The sequence below is a fragment of the Rhinoraja longicauda genome, chromosome 15 (genome assembly GCF_053455715.1).
Source record: "Rhinoraja longicauda isolate Sanriku21f chromosome 15, sRhiLon1.1, whole genome shotgun sequence".
Classification (NCBI taxonomy): Eukaryota; Metazoa; Chordata; class Chondrichthyes; order Rajiformes; family Arhynchobatidae; genus Rhinoraja; species Rhinoraja longicauda.
Genome location: NC_135967.1, coordinates 16,221,405 through 16,241,468, shown reverse-complemented (window position 1 = coordinate 16,241,468; position 20,064 = coordinate 16,221,405). Strand labels below are relative to the sequence as shown.

The following is a 20,064-nucleotide window of genomic DNA, read 5'->3' as shown; positions in this document are numbered from 1 at the left end:
TTCTCTCTCTCTAGAATCAGACTGTGATGGTTGTCCTTAAAAGACTGGCTGCGTGTGCAGTTGGTTTTCCCTTTGATAAGACGTATAAGACATTGGTGAGGCCACATTTAGAGTATTGTGTTCAATTATGCACACCATGTTAGGATATTGTCAAGCTGGAAAGGGTGCAGAGAAGATTTACAAGGATGTTGAGGGCCTGAGCTACAGGGAGAAGTTGGGCAGGCTAGTACTCTATTCCTTGGAGCGCACGAGGATTTGAGGGATGATCTTATAAAGGTGCACAAAATCACGAGAAGAATAGATCAAGTAAACGCACAGTGTCTCGCCTGGCGTTGGGAAATTGAGAACCATAGGTTTAATGTAAGGGCAAAAAGATTTAATAGGAAACTGAGTAACATTTTTACACAAAGGGTGGTGGGTGTATGGAATAAGCTGCCGGAGGAGGTAGTTGAGGCAGGTACAAACACAATGTTTAAGAAACATTTAGACAGGTACATGGATGGCAAAACACAGCAGGTGGACTAGTGGAGATGGGACATGTTGGGCGGCGTGGGCAAGTTAGGCTGAAGGGCCTGTTTCCATGCTGTATAAGTGTAAGTAAGCCAAGGAAACTAATACACAGCGCAGAGCTAGACTGGGTGGTTGCCAGGAATCTCGAGGAATGGAAGATTAATCACTTTAACACTGCCGCTTGCAAAGTGAGGAGGCACGTAAAAATCTGTGCATTTCTGTAACCTTGTCTGAACTATCGGTATGAAGCAGGGTCCTGATCCAAAACATGATCTCCAGGGATGTTGCCTGACCCGCTGAGTTCCTCCAGCACTTTGTCTTTCTTTTGTGAACCAGGATCTGCAGTTCCTTGTGTATTTATTTCACTACTCCACTGCAAAATCTCCTCAAGGTACGCCTACTTTGAAGAAGTTCTCCTCTTCTTTCCAACTGGAGTTCTATGAGACCCACTCTCGCTCCTCCCCCTTTGTGAATCAGTCTGAAGAAGGATCCTGCACGAAACCTATTCATCTTCTCCAGAGACGCTGCATGAACGGCGGAGTTACTCCAGCACTTTGAGTCTTTTTCCAACAATTTACTCGCTAGTTGTAATACTACACGTGCCTCAAAACACCAGTTCATGCATAATGGGAACTACCCAATCAGCTAGTAAAGAGCTTTTAATGACATATTGATTGGCTGTGGGATTGTAAAAATCAATATGTCGGCTGGATGGGATAGCTGGAGGCAGGCACCAATGATCCAGGAATATAGGGGCAGCGCAATGGCACAGCTGGTAGATCTGCTGCCTCATGCGCCGGAGACCTAGTTCGATCCTGACCTCGGGTGCTGTATGTGTGGACATTGCACGATCTTCCCGTTACTGCATGGGTTCCCTCTTGTGGCTCCGGTTTCATCTCACATCCCAAAGACGTGCAGGTTTGTAGGTTAATTGATCCTCTGCAAATTGCCCCTAGTGTGCAGGGAGTTCATAAGAAAGTGGGATGACATAGAACTAGTATGAATGGGTGATCGAAGGTCGGCATGGACTTCATGGGCCAAAGGGCCTGTTTCCATGCTGTATCTTTTCATCAATCAAGCAAAGCTGGATCTGGAGCCCCGGCTGTGTATGTTCCTTGCCCCATTCCTCCGGAATGATCGTACAATATCCACACAGACAGCACCCGAGGTCAGGATCGAACTCGGGTCTCCAGCGCACGAGGCAGCAACTCTACCAGCTGTGCTGTGCTGCCCCTATATTCCTGGACCCTTGGTGCCTGCCTCCAGCTATCCAGCTATTCTCTTGGAATGGAGCAGAAATTATTTTTCAATATTGCTGATAATGTGAATTTTAATGGAATCGCGTGCATTTGTGTTTCACATCTAACATTTGTCGAAGGCTCTGGCATTTTGCTGTTGCTAATTAAGACCATCGCACCATCAAAGTGCAGCTTTGGCTTTCACTGGGAGATGGCTTCATCTGCTCAACCTCTAATCATGCAGAGCTGTGCAAAACAGGAGCGTGTTAGACACTCACATCCCACACTGAATCCAGCAATGGTGTAACGGAGGCTCTGACAAGACGACAATGTCAATGCATAGCACCTAGTCCTCCAAGGCAGAAGGTCAGAGTAAAAGGCACAGAAACCAGACTCCATTAGCAAGTTCACAGTGGTGAACTGATGGAAGGCCGATCTGTATCCCATGGTGGGAATACCAAAGACAACAGTGCACACAGCTTTGGGTTCAGAGGAACAAGAGTGTAGATGTGCGGGGCAGGTTTTTTTTACACAGAGGGTGGTGGGTGCCTGGAACGTGCTGTCAGGGGGTGGAAGCAGATATGATCACAGGATTAAAGAGGCTATCAGATGGATATGCAGGGAATGGAGGGATATGGATCACGTGCAGGCAGAAGAGATCAGTTCAACTTGGTATCATGATCGGCACTGACACTGTGGACCAAAAGGCATGTTCCTGTGCTGTACTGTCCTATGTTGGAGATGCTACCTTTTGTATGAGATCTTAAACTAAGCCCTCATCATTTATGGACCGAGGCAGGGAGGTTCTTGTAATCTCAAGCAGGACAAAGCCTGGTATGGACTTCTTTCATCTCACACCTTCTGACTTTGTATCTCTGGCCTTGTCCAATCATCTGCCTATCTAACTCCCCCCCCCCTCCCCCCACCCCTTCACCTGTATCCACCTAATACCTGCCAGGCTTTGTCCTGCACCTCCTTTCTTCCAGTTTTCTCCACCACCTCCCTCCCCAACTATAATCAGTCAGAAGAAAGAACTGACCTGATATGTCACCTATCCATGTCCTCCAGGGGTATGGCGTGACCCTCTGAGTTACTCCAGCACTTTGTGTCCTTTTATGTAAGGCAGCATCTGCAGTTTCTTGTTTCTAAAAGCTTCACCACCTCTTCCTGTCATGCTGGATTAATTGTTGTGGAACTGAGGACTGTTCCATGCAGCCTCGTTGCACTCTGTCCTGAGTTTAGTAGGATCTACATGCACATCACCTATCCTCACAAGTTGCGTGTTTGGAGAGCACAGCTGCTAAATTAACAATAATGCTGCAGTTCTGTCCCATTAAACACAACCTTCCAAATAACCATCTTCATGAAGGCCTTATGACTCATTTTAACTTTCCAAACTACCTCAGTAATCTACGACCAAAATGTTATAGCTCTCCATATGAATCTGTTCAGATGGCCTTGCGAAGGATGACCTTACACATCAGTGGTGAACACGAGGTGTGTGGGGCACATCAGATCTGGTATGGAGAGGAGTACCGCTGACCGAAGGTTCCCATCCTGATCAACTGGACTAACGCAGGTCATTCCCATTTCTCCCCACTCTCGTCGGACAGAAGATACAGAAGCTTGAAAGCCCGCACCACCAGACTCAGGAACAGCTTCTTCCTCTATCATGCTTCTGAATGATCATTCCATGAGGTGGGGTACTGTCCGATTCACTTCTGCCCCATTGCGGATATTGGACTTTGTTTCTGGAACTGATGCACTACAATGGTGAGAACTATATTCTGCACTCTGCATCTTCCCCTTTGGTTTACCTATCGTTTAGTTTAACTTGATTGTATTCATGTATGATATTATCTAACTTGATTGGACAGCATGCAAAATAAAGCTGTACCACTGTTCCTCAGTACACATCGCAACCATAAATCTGAAGAAGGGTCCTCACCCGAAACGTCACCGATCCATGTTCTCCAGAGATGCTGCCTGGCCGCCGAGTTTCTATGGAAGCTGTGTCTATTTTTCTAAATCCCTTCAACCAGTTCTGCAGTATTGCTGCACCTTGCAGGGTGAAGGCACTTTCAGATGAGCTAAGATTTTTATTTAAGACAGAGCATATATTATTGAGATTTTTTTGGAGGTCTTAAAGAAGAGATGACAAACTGATCTCTCAGTGAGATTCAAGCAGCCCAGTGGTTTGATGTTCAAGAACTTGTCCCTGTGTCAAGAGGGCAATACCTAACCCTGAAGCAGTGTCACCAACAACAGACCAAGGTCTCAGTTGAGGCAGCATGGTACGGGGCTTGCTCTGCATGCTGAATGTTGCCTTTCATCAACTACAACTGGGAAGCCCTTAGGAACCTGAGGGGTAACCCTTTTATGCAAAGGATGGTGGGTATATGGAATGATCTGCTGGAGGAAGTAGTTGATGCAGGTACTTTCGCAATGTTTAAGAAGCGTTTAGATAGGTACATGGATGGGAAAGGTTTCGAGGGATATGGGCAAAACGTAGGCAGGTGGGACTGGTGTAGATGGAACATGTTGGTCGTCATGGGCATGTTGGGCCGAAGCACCTGTTTCCACGCTGTATGACTATAAGTCCCAGGCCAGCATTCAAAGCAGCTCTTTACTTCTCCTTTACTGAACAGAAGATTGGCTGGCTTCAGGAGAGAGTGGTTTATTGAGGAATGTGATAGGAATAAAAACACGGAACGAGAAATGGTGAAACCTGAAGATGCAACACGACACCAGACTGTCTGTGTGTCTGCACACATGGTCTGAATTGCATGTGCGTCTGTCAAACCTGATTGGGTCAGGGCTGAAGGTACAGCCTGACTCAGGCACAAGTAGTTTAAAGATGTTCGGACCTGAACGTTGGGCATCCCTTTCCATCTGGACCATCAGGTTATCTTCACCGAGCCGCTGATACATATCGCGAACAACGGGGCTCCCAGCACCGATCCCTGCAGAACTCCACTGGTCACAGGTTTCCAATGATCAACCCTCTCCGAGGGCTTGCCCAGCCTTCCTGAAGACCTATGTCGAGAATTGGACTCCCCCACCACTCCATACCCATCAGTCTCGACCAAAAACATCGCCTGTCCATACCCTCTACAGTTGCTGCCTGACCTGCTGAGTTATTCCAGCACTTTGTGTTTTGCTTTAGTTAACAGTAGTGGTTGGGGCAATGATTCAGAAGTTATGCAGTATGATATGTAGATATCCCTACATGTACATGTACATATACCATCTCCCTGAAAAACGTAAAAACCCATGCAAACCACCAATTATCTACTTTATGTTAAATTATATGAGCAATTAACTGTCATATATTTAAAATTATATAGTTAATAAATATTCATGGAGATTTATATACACACACGTTACCATACGTAGATTTGATCATTTTATTATTCCACTCAATAAAATGCTCCAGCCTACAAAATAAACTTTACACCTGTACACAGCGTTCATCCCATTTACAAAGAGTTCTCATATATTACTTCTCCAACTAAGCTTCAAATTCTCGAATCCTACATCCAAATTACAGTGTAGGAAGGAACTGCAGATGCTGGTTTAAACTGAAGATAGACACAAAATGCTGGAGTAACCCAGCGGGTCAGGCAGCATTTCTGGAGAAAGGAGCCCAACATTCCTTTTCTCCAGAGATGCTGTCTGATCCGCTGAGTTACTCCAGCAATTTGTGTCTATCCAAATTGTAGTTGTCACTTTAAAATTTGTTTACCCCTAAATACGGTGAATAATTTCAATGGTAACAGTTCTAAATGTATTTATTTCGAATAGGCTTGATTGCTATAATGGTCTTCTGACAGGCCCATCTAAAGGGGCTGTTCGCAAGTTGCAGCTCGTCCAAAACGCCACTGCTCGAGTCTTAATAAAAGCTAAAAAATGTGAACACATTACACTAATTCTCAGATCTCTACACTGGCTACCAGTCTGTCACAGAATCGAATTCAAAGTACTCTTAATTGTCTACAAATCACTTAATGGTCTTGGACCAAAATATGTATCAGACCTTCTCTCACCTTACATTCCAGCTAGATCCCTTAGGTCAGCTGGGACGTCTTTTAAACACTCCAAGAGTAAAAACAAAACACGGTGAAGCAGCTTTTAGTCACTCAGCTTTGTGTATCTGGAATAAACTCCCCGAAGAACTCAAACAGGCCCAAACTCTAAATATATTCAAAACTAGGCTTAAAACCTGCAGTGTCTATGACTAGCACTTTGATTCTTGCTACTCTATATATCTTACTTTTGGTCTATTCTTATTACTTTTTATATCTTATTACTTTTTAATCTCATTTTATTAATCTATCGTTCGCTCGTGTGTCAGACGACGTTAGCTCGCTGTTGGCTTCTGTCGTCTAACATGTTGACAGAATTGGTCACCCGACACATCACAGAGTGCATCGTGTTGTCTTTTCCGGGGGATCGCCACAAGGAGGCTTCTGTCATTATCCCCATTACTCTATTAATCTTAATTATAACTATTATTTATTTATCTTATTACTCTTATTATTTGTATTTTCCAACCTTTTCTCCTTGTTCTGTATTTTTTATGCTCTGTGTAAAGCACTTTGAATTGCCATTGCTGTATGCAATGTGCTATATAAATAAACTTGCCTTGCCTTGCCTTGCCTTGCCTAAATGTGCCACAGAATAATAACACTGCAGCAGTTGGAGCTGGAGTTGGTTTCAGAATGTGAACCAATGTCTTTCAACTATTTGGGCATGACACGGACTGTACCTTTAGTCCTGACACTTTCAGGTGTGACACATGCACATGCAACGCAGACCATGTATGCAGGCATGAATGCAACTCAGTGGGTCAGGTAGCACTACGGGTGCTGTCTGTACGGAGTTTGTACGTTCTCCCTGTGACCGCATAGGTTTTCTCCCGGTGCTCTGGTTTTCTCCCAAAATTCCAAAGATGTACAGCTTTGTGGGTTAATTGGCTTTGGTAAAATTGTAAATTGTCACTAGTGTGAAGGAGAGTGCTAGTTTCCGGGGTGATCGCTGATCGGCGTGGACTCAGTGGGCCAAAGGGCCTATTTCCACGCTGAATCTCTAAAGTCTAAATTCTAAAGTAAAGTCTAAAAGGTGGAGACGGTCGGGTTGCAAGCTACCCAAGCGGAATGTGAGGTGTAGTTCCTCCAGTTTGTGTGTGACCCCACTCTGTTCATAACGTTGGGCTGTAGGTGTGTGGGTGTTGGGCAGATGGGGGAAATGTGATGAGTCTGGATATGGGGGGGGGGGGGGGGGGTGGGGGGAAGGGGAACTGATGGAAAAATGAATAGAGGGAAAGAGGCCCTGGGGAAAATGATGGGAGGAGTGGGATTGGAGTGCAAGGGAAGTGGGAATGGAGCTCAGGGGGAGTGGGTTACCTGAAGTTGGAAGATTGAATGTACATGCTGTAGGATGGTAGTATAGCCAAGAGGATTAAAAAGTGCTGTTTTTCTAGTTTGCGTTTTGCCTAACTGTGGAGTTATGATCACAATCTCCTACATGCTCCCCCTTTGAAATTCGTCCCACTTGACTGATTGCATTCTCCAATTTGGGGTCCAGTAAAGCTCCTGCCTTCCTTGGTCAACTTAAATTTTGATTCTAAAAGGCTCTGCTGGATGTATCGCAATAGATTTCATAGAGTCATACAGCACAAAAACAGGACAATCAGCCCAACTTGTCCATGCCAACCAAGATCTCCATCTAAGCTAGTCACATTTGCCCACATTTGGCCTATATCCCTCTAAACCTTTCCAATCCAAGTACCTGTCCAAGTGTTTTTTAAATGTTATCGTACCTACCTCAACTACCTCCTCTGCAGCTGGTTCCATAGATCAGCTGCCCCAATTAAAGAATTAAAAACACCTATAAATTCTTTCCCCTTTCAAATTATACCTATGTCCTCAGGTTCATATTTCCCCAACTCTGGAAAAAAGACTCTGTACATCTACCCTATCTATTCCCCTCCTGCTCACCCCTCAGCCTCCTGCGCTCCAAGGAATAAAATCCTGGCCTGCCTAACCTCTCCCTCTAGCTCAGGCCCTCGAGTGCAGGCAACATATCTTGTCTACACTCTTTCCAGCTTAATGGCATTCTTCCTACACCAGGGTGACCAAAATTGAACATAATAATCCAAATGCAGCTGCACCAGTTTATTGTACAGCTGGAACATAATGTGTCAAATTCTATATTTAATTCACCATCTGATTTTGCCCCTTCTAAGCCTTTTACACTGAAGCAATCCCATCTAAAGTAAAAGGTATAATGCATTTTGACGAGAAGAAATTGTGATCGCTTTTGATGACTTTTCTTTCTCAGGCAATTATTCTGTTAGAAACAACCTAACTAAATTCAACACTATTTAAGGCACTCCTGTGCGGCACTGATAGAATGTCTCCAGTGTTTAGCGGTGTTCTGAAATATCACTGTGACAATTGTTATGGCAAAGAGATGATTAGATGCTCAATAATGTGTATGTGGCTGTGTCCATTGTGTACAACCCTTGCAGCGCCCTGGAAGGAGAATGTCTTTTATTGGAGAACACATCTTCGATCTTTACTAGACTGGTATTCAAAGTAATTTCCCTTTATCTCAAAATAATCTGAATTGCGCTGATGGGGAGCCATTCTCTTCGATCAAGATTAATCGTAGTTTGGCTCCCACCCAAGCCTGGATGCACAGGCAATGGTACTAGTGGTAGACGTGCTAACAAAGACCGGCATCCGTCAATATCATCGAACACTGAAGAAAAGAAAGGCTTGCATTTGTGCCGTTTCTTCCACACTCCTGTCAGGATAGCAAATAGTGCCTTACAAACAATAGGATACATTTCAGTCGGTAGTCAAAGCACAAAAGGGGGGCACAATGGCGCAGCGGTAGAGTTGCTGCCTTACAGTGCCAGTCTCAGGTTCAAACCTGACTACGGGTGGTGTCTGTACGGAGTTTGTGCGTTCTCCCTGTGACCGTGTGAGTTTCCTCTGGGTGCTCTGGTTCCCTCTCACTCTCCAAAGACGAATAGGTTTACAAGTTAATTGGCTTTGGTAAAATTGTAAATGGTCCCTATTGTGAGTAGGATAGTGCTAATGTATGCCTGCCTCTCATTGGCTGTCTCTGTTATCAATTGGCACTGTCATTTTCTTTTACAAATGGAAGCACTCAATGAAAATAATAAATTCCAACAATACATTATTTAATGATTATTTTCTCCTGGTTTCTTTCTGGTGGGAATTGTGGAAATGAACCTTTCGTTTTTTGGAGATTCCAGGCTATTCTGTAGGTTTGGCAGCAATTTGCAGTCCGTGATCTGTGTACAGAAATTATTTTTAAGCCTTTTACAAGATTTCTTCTACATATATTTTCTTCTGGGAGCAACCAAATTCAATGCAAGTTAATGGAATGGTCTGACAGTGCCAAGGGCTAATCAAAACAATGGCTCCACACTCTGAACACGTGGTGGCACTTCGTCATGTATGTGCAGGAGCTCACTTTCCTGAGAGACAGTGTATTCAGTGTGCCTGAGTACATGGTGGCTGTTCATTAAGGACCAGTCAGGCCTGTGCAGTCAATAAGTCCCAACCCAGAGCAGGAAGTAAAAATCAAGAGTCAAGAATGTTTAATTGTCATATGTACCGAAAACCAAACAATGACATCCTTACTTGCAGCATATGGTTTAAAGTACAAAACGCAGCAATGTGATAAGGGTCCAGACCCAAAACATCACCTATCCATATTCTCCAGAGTTGCTGCCTAACCCGCCGAGTTACTCCAGCACTTTTTCTTATAATATACCCCTCAGTATAATATTATCTAGCATCCAGCATCAGGTGCTGTGCCTATTGATGTATTGTTGCAACAGCCACTGACTACTGTATGTTGACTACATTCAGTTGAGGATGCTTTTTCAGTGACTTACTGAGCATTAATACAATGCAGCCAAGGCCAAACTTTGTTCCTGCTTTGAGTCTTTGTCTGATGCACTACGATGCCCTACAAACTGATGCGCTATGATGAGAACTAAATCCCACACTCTGTATCTTCCCCTTTGCCCCTGGTTGCATTTCAGGCACAGAAGTGTTGGCTGGCTTCAGGGGAGCATTAGTTATTGGGGAATGTGACAGGAATACAAGTCAGGAGCAAGAAATGGGCAAAACCTCAAGATGCAAACCTCAAGAACACTACATTGTCTGTGTGTCTACAAGGAACAGCAGATACAGGTTTACAAAAAAAGACACACACTGCTGGAGTAATTCAGCGGGTCAGGCAGCAACCGTGGAGATCATGGATAGGTGGAGTTTTGGGTTTGGACCCTTTTTCAGTCTCTTTCTAGTGGGGAAGAGTGGGAGAAAGCTGGAAGGAACTGCAGATGCTGTTTTATACCAAAGCAAAAGGAATGACAATGTTTCGGGTCGAAACAAAGCCTGAAGAAGGGTCTCGACCTAAAAAGTCACCCATTCCTTCTCGCCAAAGATGCTGCCTGTCCCGCTGAGTTACTCCAACATTTTGTGTCTACCTTCCACCCATCACTTGCCTAGCTTTGTCCCGCCTCCACCTCACTTTCCCAGCTTTCCCCACCATCACAATCAGACTGTAGCTTGGTGCACATGATAATAATAAACCTAAAGAAGTGTCCCGACCCGAAACATCACCTATCCATGTTCTCTACAAATGCTACCTGAACTGCTGAGTTACTCCAACACTTTGTATTTTACTCAAGATCCCAGCTTCTACAGTTCCTTGTGTCTCTCTGCCTTTTAAACTTGACTTTAGAATTTAGACTTTTGAGACACAGCATGGAGATATATCCCTTTGGCCCACCGAGCCCACGCTGACCAGCGATCACACCTTACACTAGCACCATGCTTCACACTAGGGACAATTTACAATTTTACTAAAGCCAATTAACCTTCAAACCTGTGCATCTTTGGAGTGTGGGAGAAAACCGGAGCACCCAGAGGAAACCTATGCGATCACAGGGAAAATGTACAAACTCCATAGACAGCACTTGTAGTCAGGATCGAACTCAGTTCTCTGGCGCTGTAAGGCAGCAACTCTACCACTGTACCACTCTGCCACCCATCAATCTACCTATCTAACTGCTTCTCTTGATTCACCTTTTCTACCACTTCAACACCTTACTACATCAACCCGCTCCTATCATCTGACTTCCACCTATCACATACCAGCCTCTGTTCTCCAATCACCCACCCCTCACTTGAACTCTCTGCTCATCCCTTTCCACTCTCGATCCTGATGCTGGGTCCCAACCTGAAACGTCGACTGTGCCTTCGCCACCACAGATGCTGCTCGACCCCACTGAGTTCCTCCAGCAGTTTGTTTGGTTGCTCCAGATTGTAGCTTCCGCAGTCTCCTGTGCCTCTTTACTTTGACGAGACATTTAGTAATGTATATTTATAAAGATTTGTTTCATTCAGTGGCGCTAATGCTCAGCACCAGCTGTGGAGTTATTACATTTATATCTGCAGAAAGGAATGATTCAGGGCAACTTTGGCAACAGTGAACAGAGAGAGGCAGCAGGCAACTATTTCAACTACCATTGAATAGATTTATGTGAATCAAACTGAGAGACAAACCCAGCAGGTGCTCAGTGTGATCTTAGTGAAACAATACTATTGTGACTCGTTGTCTGACTGTGGTGGTGTACCTGCGGTGGGTGGGAGTGCCATGGATTCAGCTGCTTGTTTAAACCTGAAAAGAAATGGAATGAAACAAGGCAGCACATTGTTGCAGCTGGTAGCACTGCTGCCTCACAGCACCAGAGGCCTGGGTTTGATCCAGAACTCGGGTGCTGTCTGTGTGTGTGGAGTTTGCACGTTCTTCCTCTAACCTTTAGGTTTCCTCCGGGTGCACCAGTTTCCTCCTACATCCTGAAGATGGGCGAGTTTGTAGGTTAATTGGCCCTCTGTAAATTGCCTCTCACGTGTATGGAGTAGATGAGAAAGTGGGATAACATAGAACTAGTGAGAATGGGTGATCGACGATTGGCGTGGACAAGGTGGGCCGAAGGGCCTGTTTCCATGCAAAGTTGCAAAGTGCTGGAGTAACTCTGTGGGTCAGACCGCATCCCTGGAGAGCATGGATAGGCGTCGTTTCAGGTTGAGACCCTTCTTTAGACTGATTGTTTCCATGCTGTATTTCTAAAACCCCCCAAAAAACTAAAAAAGACTAAAATTCTCATCAGACAACAGGAGTTCATGGTGGAAAATGACCCAGAGATCCTTACAGCAGTTGAAGGGCTGTTCAAGTGTAGTCTCTGTTGTGAGGTGGGAAGAAGACCACAGCAATCTCCCAGACCACAGCATAAAAACAACCTGTGGTTTCAGCAGCATTAAGCAATAGTGAAATATTGATTCAGGCCACCGGATTTGACACTTTATCCTTCGTGACACATATACAGCTCACCCAGGCCATTTGGCCCATCAAACTTATGCTGGCTCAGATGGGATCTGAAAGATGGCAGATCCCATATTTCCCTAGTACCTTTCCCTGTAATCTCTATCATCCACAATCTGACAGTGGACTAACCGACTGCCTGAGGTGTGGGAGGAATCAAGGAACTAGTGGTGATCGAAATATGGGGATAATACACAATGCCTCAAAGACACCACCACCTGTCAGGATTCAACCCTGGCCGCTGATATCACAGTGCCAGGTTTGATCCTGACCTCGGGAGTTGTTCAGTTTAGATTAGTTTTGTTTATTGTCACATGTACCAAGGTAGAGTGAACAGCTTTAATTGTGTGTTAACTAGTCAGCAGAAAGACTATACTTCATTATAATTGAGCCATCCACAGTGTACAGATCCATGATAAAGGGAATAACGTCTAGTGTAAGATAAAACCCAGTAAAGTCCGACTAAAGATAGTCTGAGGTCTCCAATGAGGAAGATGGGAGGTCAGGACCGCTCTCTAGTTGTTGATAGGATGGTTCAGTTGCCTGATAACAGCTGGGAAGAAACTATCTTTGAATCTGGAGGTGTGTGTTTTCACATCTCTGTACCTCATGCCTGATAGGGGACGGGAGAACAGAAGTATGCAGGAGTGTGTGGAGTTTGTACTCTGTGGGTTTTTTACGGGTGCTCCGGTTTCCCCCCATATTCCAAAGACCTGCGGTTCTGTAGGTTAATTGCCCTCTGTAAATTGCCCCTGGTGTGTAGGAAGTGGATGAGAAAGTGGAATAACATAGAACTCGTGTTAACGGATGATCGATGGTCGGCATGGTCTCATTGAGTCATACAGCGTGGAAGCAACCCCTTTGGCACAACTTACCCCGGCCAAACAACATGCCCCATCTACACTAGTCCCACCTGGTGTGTTTGGCCCATATTCCTCTAAACCTATCCTATCCATGTACCTGTCCAAATCTTTTTTAAATGTTGTGGTAGTTGCTGCATTAACTATCTCCTCCGGCAGCTTGTTCCATATACTACCACCCTTTGTGTCAAAATATTACCCCTCACCTTAAACCTATGTCCTCTGGTACTTGATTCCCCTACTGTGGGTAAAAGACTATGCATTTACCCTATGTATTCCTCTCATAATCTTATATACCTCTATAAGATCATCCCACATCCTCCTGCACGCCAAGGAATAAAGTTCTAGCCTGCTCAACCTCTCCCTATAGCTCAGGCCTTCGAGTCCTAGCAACATCCTTGTAAATCTTCTTTGCACGCTTCCCAGCTCAATGGGCCCGGCAGCCTTCCCCCAACTGAAGACCCATGGATCCGTTGCTGGCCGGGGAGTGGCGTTCAATGAGGGGGGGGATATGCCCATCTTCCAGCTCAAAGCAACAGCCATCGCCATCGCCATCGAGCTGTCGCTGCTGCTGAGCCATCGAGCTGACGCTGCTGCTGAGCCATCGTGTTGAGGGGGAGGGGAAGAGGGGGGATGGGGGAGTGCCAGAGAGCCCCGAAGAGTGGAGGGGGGTTGAGGGGAGGAGGGGGGATAAGTGGAATGAGGGGGGATGGAGTGGGTGAGGAGGGAGGGAGGGGACGAGGGGGGATAAGAGGAATGAGGGGGGGATGGAGTGGGTGAGGAGGGGGGAGGGGAGGAGGGGGAAAAGGGGGATGAGGGGGGCATGGAGTGGGTGAGTGGGGGGGAATGGGGGGAGGGGAGGCTGCTACACCAATGCAGGAGAGCTTTGGGCCCAACGGATCCACCCTATTCTAGTATAGATCATGTGTGTTATTGCATTAACGAGCCTGTTAAGCTGCAGCGTACGATTTCATTGTTCTGTTGTTGGTACATATGACAATTAAACACTCCTGACGCCTGGCATCTTTGCTACTGAGAGGGTTAATTGATTTTCTCCTCAGCTTGTGATCTTGGTGACTGGTGGGGAAAGTGATTGCTTCAGAACTTGAAACTGTCGGCGTTTCAGCGAATCTATTTGTTAAAATATCCAGTTGTCTGCCAGGCTTCATAAGTGATCAATGCCAGAACCAAACAACCCACGCTATCCTGCTTTCCACTAAATCCCTGCATGTTCCCCATTGTGATCTGCTCTGCCGTTTCAGCCTCAGCCACCTCCAACACCAATGTTGCACATGATTGATCTTCACATTATGTTTCTGGTGCAGCCTTTAGAGAATGTCTAAAGTTAACGCTGGGGGATTTGACACACCAGTACCTACACCACACAGAGGGCAGTGAAGGGATGTGTCACAAAGTGAGTTATACTGAAACGATTGAGGAGGTGAGGGAATGTGTCATCAGATTCCTGACGAACAAATGATTGAAGAATTTTGAAACACAAATCAATGCCCTGTTTCGCAATAGTGAGTAAATAGAAGGAGCCAGCAAACTGGCTTTGTCACGATCCATTACTTTAAGTCATTAGTGATTTGATGCCAGATGAAAATGGATGAAACGAGGTGACGCCTCGTTGCCACGGCATTAGCTAAGGGGGGGATTTGGATTGAACTGCCTTGTGACTGCAGACTATCTGTCATCGTCTTCAAACACTCTGCACAAAGACCACGTGGCATGGAGTGACAGATTAAACGCAAACACCTCGATGTGACTACCTCAGTGTGTTCCAGTGTACAAGTCGGCACCGGAACATGGAGGCTCATTGTGTGCTGGTCCCACATGAGCATCTAATATCATCCGCTACAATCGTTTACTCTTTTAAACCTCTTTCTTTCCAGTTTAGTTGAGTTTATTATTTAGTTGAGTTTATTATTTGCGCGCTATCCCATCATTGGAAAGACCATACATGGTTATATTTGTCATCCACAGTACACAGATACAGGATAAAGGAAATAACGTTTAATGCAAGATAATGTCCAATAAAGTCAGATTAAAGATAGTTTGAAGGTGTCCAGTGAGGCAAATGGAGGTGTCAGGACCACTCTCTAATTGGTGAGAAGATAGTTCAGTTGTCTTATAATATCTGAGAAGAACTTAAGCCTAAGATAGACCCAAAATGCTAGAGTAACTCAGCTGGTCAGGCAGCATCTCTGGAGGGTGGAGGGGACAAAAGGCTCTCCGTACTCCTCATCTCTACCCTTAACAGACTACCTTACAGCTGAGACTGTGGTCCTTGGTTTCAGACTCCAGGCCAAGGGATTCATCCTCTCTACATCCAACATGTTCAGACCTGTACAACTTTTCCAAATTCTAATACAACCATCTTTCATTCTTCTGAACTCTAACAGACACAGGAGAGCAGCTACGAAGAAGGGTCTCGACCCAAAACGTTGTCTTTCCATGTTCTCCAGAATGCTGCCTGGCCCGCTGAGTTACTCTCGCATTTTGGGTCTATCTTTTTGGGTCAAACTCAGGCCGAGTCTGTTTAATCTCGTCCCGCACAACAAACTCACCATACCAGGTGTTTTGTGAGCTTTTGTCACACTGCTGATATGTCAGTAAATCCTCTATGTGGAGTTAGAGTTTGGGCAAGATCAAAACTGTCCACAATGCCTCAGGTACAGACTCACCAATGCTTGATATAATTGCAGTAAGCTATTTTTATCCCAATAATTAAATAATTTGGTAATAATTTACAATTCTGACTTTTAAAAGACAGTTGTACAGATATATGGATGGAAAGGGTTTAGAGGGCTATGGGCCAAATGCAGGCAAATTGGACCAACGCAAAAAGCCAACTTGGTTAGCATCGAGATGGTGGGCCAAAGGGCCCGTTTCTGTGCCCTACAGCTCCATGATTCTAGGACTCTATTAAAGACAAACACTAATTGTTTTGTAATTGCTTGCTGCACTTGTATGTTGGCCAAAGGCACTTCATTATTGCCAAATGTCAATGTTGTTGATTATAAATGAAAACAGAGTACGAATTTCATTGACCTCATGCACAATTTGTGCAAAGGGTTGGATATTTTTCCCCTGCTGATGTTTGATATTGTCCGTGCTACCAGGAGCCTGTGTGTTAAGGTGGCCTATGGCTACCTTGGCTTGTCCACACCCGCAATCATGGGGAGGGTAGACTCAGTCTGGGCCACCACAGATTCCCATGTATAAAGGTACCTTTAAATCCTTTGTTTAAATGATCTCAATATTAAATTGGAAGGAAGAGACTGCACCTAATGATGTGTTTCCAAACATTATGTTCAACAATCCCATTCACAACAGGCGACAAATATTATCAGTGTGGAATTTTAATTTCCAGGAGCTTTCAGATGGAAGCAGTCAGTCTCTGACTGCAACGGGAAAGGTACTTGCTGGGCTGGTTCATCTTCTGCCCGATGGAGGTGGGGAGCAGAGCAATTGACCAGGGTATAAATGATCCTTGATTATGTTGACTGCTTTCCCGAGGCAGCGTGAAGTGTAGATGGAGTCAATGATGGGGAGACTGGCCTGTGTGACCAACTGGGCTATATCCACAACTCTGCGATTTCTTGTGGCCTTGGGCAGAGCAGTTGCCAGAGCAGTTTTTATCACAGGGTGTTCCAGTTTTTTCCCCACATCTCAAAGACATAGAAACATAGAAACATAGAAAATAGGTGCAGGAGGAGGCCATTCGGCCCTTCGAGCCAGCACTGCCATTCATTGTGATCATGGCTGATCATCCACAATCAATAACCCGTGCCTGCCTTCTCCCCATATCCCTTGATTCCACTAGCCCCTAGAGCTCTATCTAACTTTCTCTTAAATCCATCCAGTGATTTGGCTTCCACTGCCCTCTGTGGCAGAGATTTCCACAAATTCACAACTCTCTGGGTGAAAAAGTTCCTTCTCACCTCAGTTTTAAATGGCCTCACCTTTATTCTGTGACCCCTGGTTCTGGACTCCCCTAACATTGGGAACATTTTTCCTGCATCTAGCTTGTTCAGTCCTTTTATAATTTTATGTTTCTATAAGATCCCCTCTCATCCTTCTAAACTCCAGTGAATACAAGCCAAGGTTAGGATCTCAGAATGGAGTTGAGAGGTTAATGATGTCCTTGAATACCTCTGCCAACTGATCTGCACAGGTTCTGCGGAAACAGCCAGGGACCCCATCCGGACTAATTACTTTCCACGGATTCACTCTCAGGAAGGCCGATCTTAGTCTCAGTAACAGTTGGTACAGGCACATCCAAGACTGGCAGAGCAGGTAGCATTCCAACACCGATATTCTGTTCAAAACGAGTGTAGAATGCATTGTTCATCAGGGAGGGACCCATTGTTGCCGGCGATACTGCCCACCTTCACTTTGTAGCCCTTTATAGCATGCAAGTCTTGCCACAAACTACAGGTATTTGTGTCATTGCCGTGAAACTCCAGCTTAGTCCGGAGTTCCCTCGTCTCTTCAAATGTCATAGATAGATTTCTTGTGCTACTTGATATGAATGTGTTAAGCGAGGTATACTTGTAATTTCCCCTTACATTTGACTTCCCAAAGTGCAATATTTCACACTTGCTCACATTAAACTCCATCTACAATTTCTCCAGCTAGTTCTGTAGCTCATCCATACAGAGTCATTGAGTTATACAACATGGAGGAAAGCCCTTCACCCAAACGTGCTCATGTTGCCCAAGATAGCCCATTTACACTAGTCCCACCTGCCTGCGTTTGGCCCATATTCCTCTAAATCTTTCTTATCCATGTACCTGTTCAAAGGTACTTTAAATGTTGTTATACTACCTGGCTCAACTACCTCCTCTGCCGCTCATTCCATACACCCACCATCCTCTGTGTGAAAAAGGTTGCTCCTCGTGTTCCTATTACATGTTCTCTTTCTCACATTAAACCTTTCTCCTTTGGTTCTTGACTCCCCTACTCTGGGTAAAAGAGTCTGTGCATTCACCCTATTGTTGTTGTCATTATTATTAATATTATTATTATTATAACCACCACTGCAAATGAATCTAAACAGGTTTTTCAACAGCCACAAGGTAAATCTGTTTTGCAAGCATGGTTGAGGGATAAATATCAGCCGAGGCTTTGAAAAGACTCGACAGTCCCTCAACTAGTGCCATGTGATTTTTATATTGAGCTCACAGCAGACAATTCCTTAGTGACAAAATCAAGTGCACATTATTTCTTTTTACTTAACAATAGGCTTGAATTCCAGATATGTGCATGCTGCACTGTGAATTCTAAAAATCACAACGCTTTTTATAAGATGGAATATTTACATGGGCTGGTATATTTTTCTTTTGATATATCGTTGGGTGGAAATGTGAAGTCCAATTGACCATAATAGTCTGGTTTGACAATAGACCCCTTATTCTTACACTGTGGCCCCTGGTTCTCCAATATCGGGAACATGTTTCCTGCCTCTAGCGTGTCCAATCCCTTAATAATCTTATATGTTTTAATAAGATCCCCTCTCATCCTCCTAAATTGCAGTGTATACAAGCCTCGTCGCTCCAGACTTTCAACATACGACAGTCCAGCCATTCCGGGAATTAAGCTAGTGAACCTACGCTGCACTCCCTCAATAGCAGGAATGCCTTCCTCAAATTTGGAGACCAAAACTGCACACAGTACTCCAGGTGCGGTCTCACTACATAGGTTAATTGGTCACTGCGAGTTGCCCCTAATGTATAGCTGAGTGGTGATCTAGGGGGAGTTGATGAGAATGTGGGGAGATTGGTGTAAATGGGTGGTTGATGGTTGAAACAACCTGTTTCTATGCTCCATCTCTCCAATCACCTTGCTCTTTATGAAAATCAATTGACTGTAGGGACTTTGAGATATGCCATGGAAATGCAAGTCTTCCTCTTTAAACAGAGGCAGACCTTGAGGTGGAGCAGTGGTAGTGTTGCTGCCTTACAGGGACAGAGACCCGGGTTTGATCCTGACTACCAGTGCTGTCTGTATGAAGTTTGTACTTTCTCCCCATGACTGCATAGATTTTCTCCAGGAGCTCCAGTTTCCTCCCACATTCCAAAGATGTACAGGTTTGTAAGTTAATTGACTTCAGTAAGAATTGTAAATTGTCCCCAGTGTGTAGGATAGTGGTCATGTAAGGGGATCGCTGGTCAGTGCGGACTCGGTGTGCTGAAGGACCTGTTTCTTTGCTGTATCTACAGCTACAGCTAAACTAAACTGAAAGGGTTAGTATCCACCTTTTGGTTCCAGAGCCTTGTTTTGTGCCGAATCTGACAGTGATTTTATGAAATGACAAGAGGTAAGACTTCTCATCTCTCACCGATTGTAAATAAAGAGGCTGCCAACCTTTCATACCATCCGTACGTGATTCAAATATAATTAACTTCCATTGATCTGCAATCGTTCCATTTGAAAATTAATCCCTTTCACCTTTAGGATGAAGTGTCTAAGTACAAAGGCTTTAGCTAAAAGGCTTTGCTCAATTAAATTAGATGCAATATCTAATCACCTGCTTCAACGCCGCTTCACCGCCACATCCTGGCTTCAGCCCAATGCCAACCAGATTTTACTGCTGTTCTCCACAGCATTGATGAGGGCAGTTTTGATGCCCTCTTTGCTGATGGTCTTACATAGATACATAGACAATAGGAGCAGGAGTAAGCCATTCGGCCCTTCGAGCCAGCACCACCATTCAATGTGATCATGGCTGATCATCCACAATAAGTACCCCGTTCCCTCCTTCTCCCCATATCCCTTGATCCCGCCAACCCTAAGATTTCTACCTAACTCTTTTGAATGCATCCAATGAATCGTCCTCCACTGCCTTCTGAGGCAGAGAATTCCACAAATTCACAATTCTCTGTGTGAAAAAGTTTTTCCTCATGTCAGTTCTAAATGGCCTACCCCTTATTCTTAAACTGTGGCCCCTGGTTCTGGACTCCCCCAACATTGGGAACATGTTTCCTGCATCTAGCATGTCCAATCCCTTAATATTT

General features: G+C 44.8%; 1 protein-coding gene across 6 annotated transcripts in view; it reads right to left on the bottom strand.

Moving 5' to 3' along the window:
* Positions 1-20,064, bottom strand: part of fgf13a (fibroblast growth factor 13a) — a 288,256-nt gene that overhangs the window by 210,294 nt on the left and 57,898 nt on the right. The gene's annotated exons all lie outside the window — the stretch shown is intronic.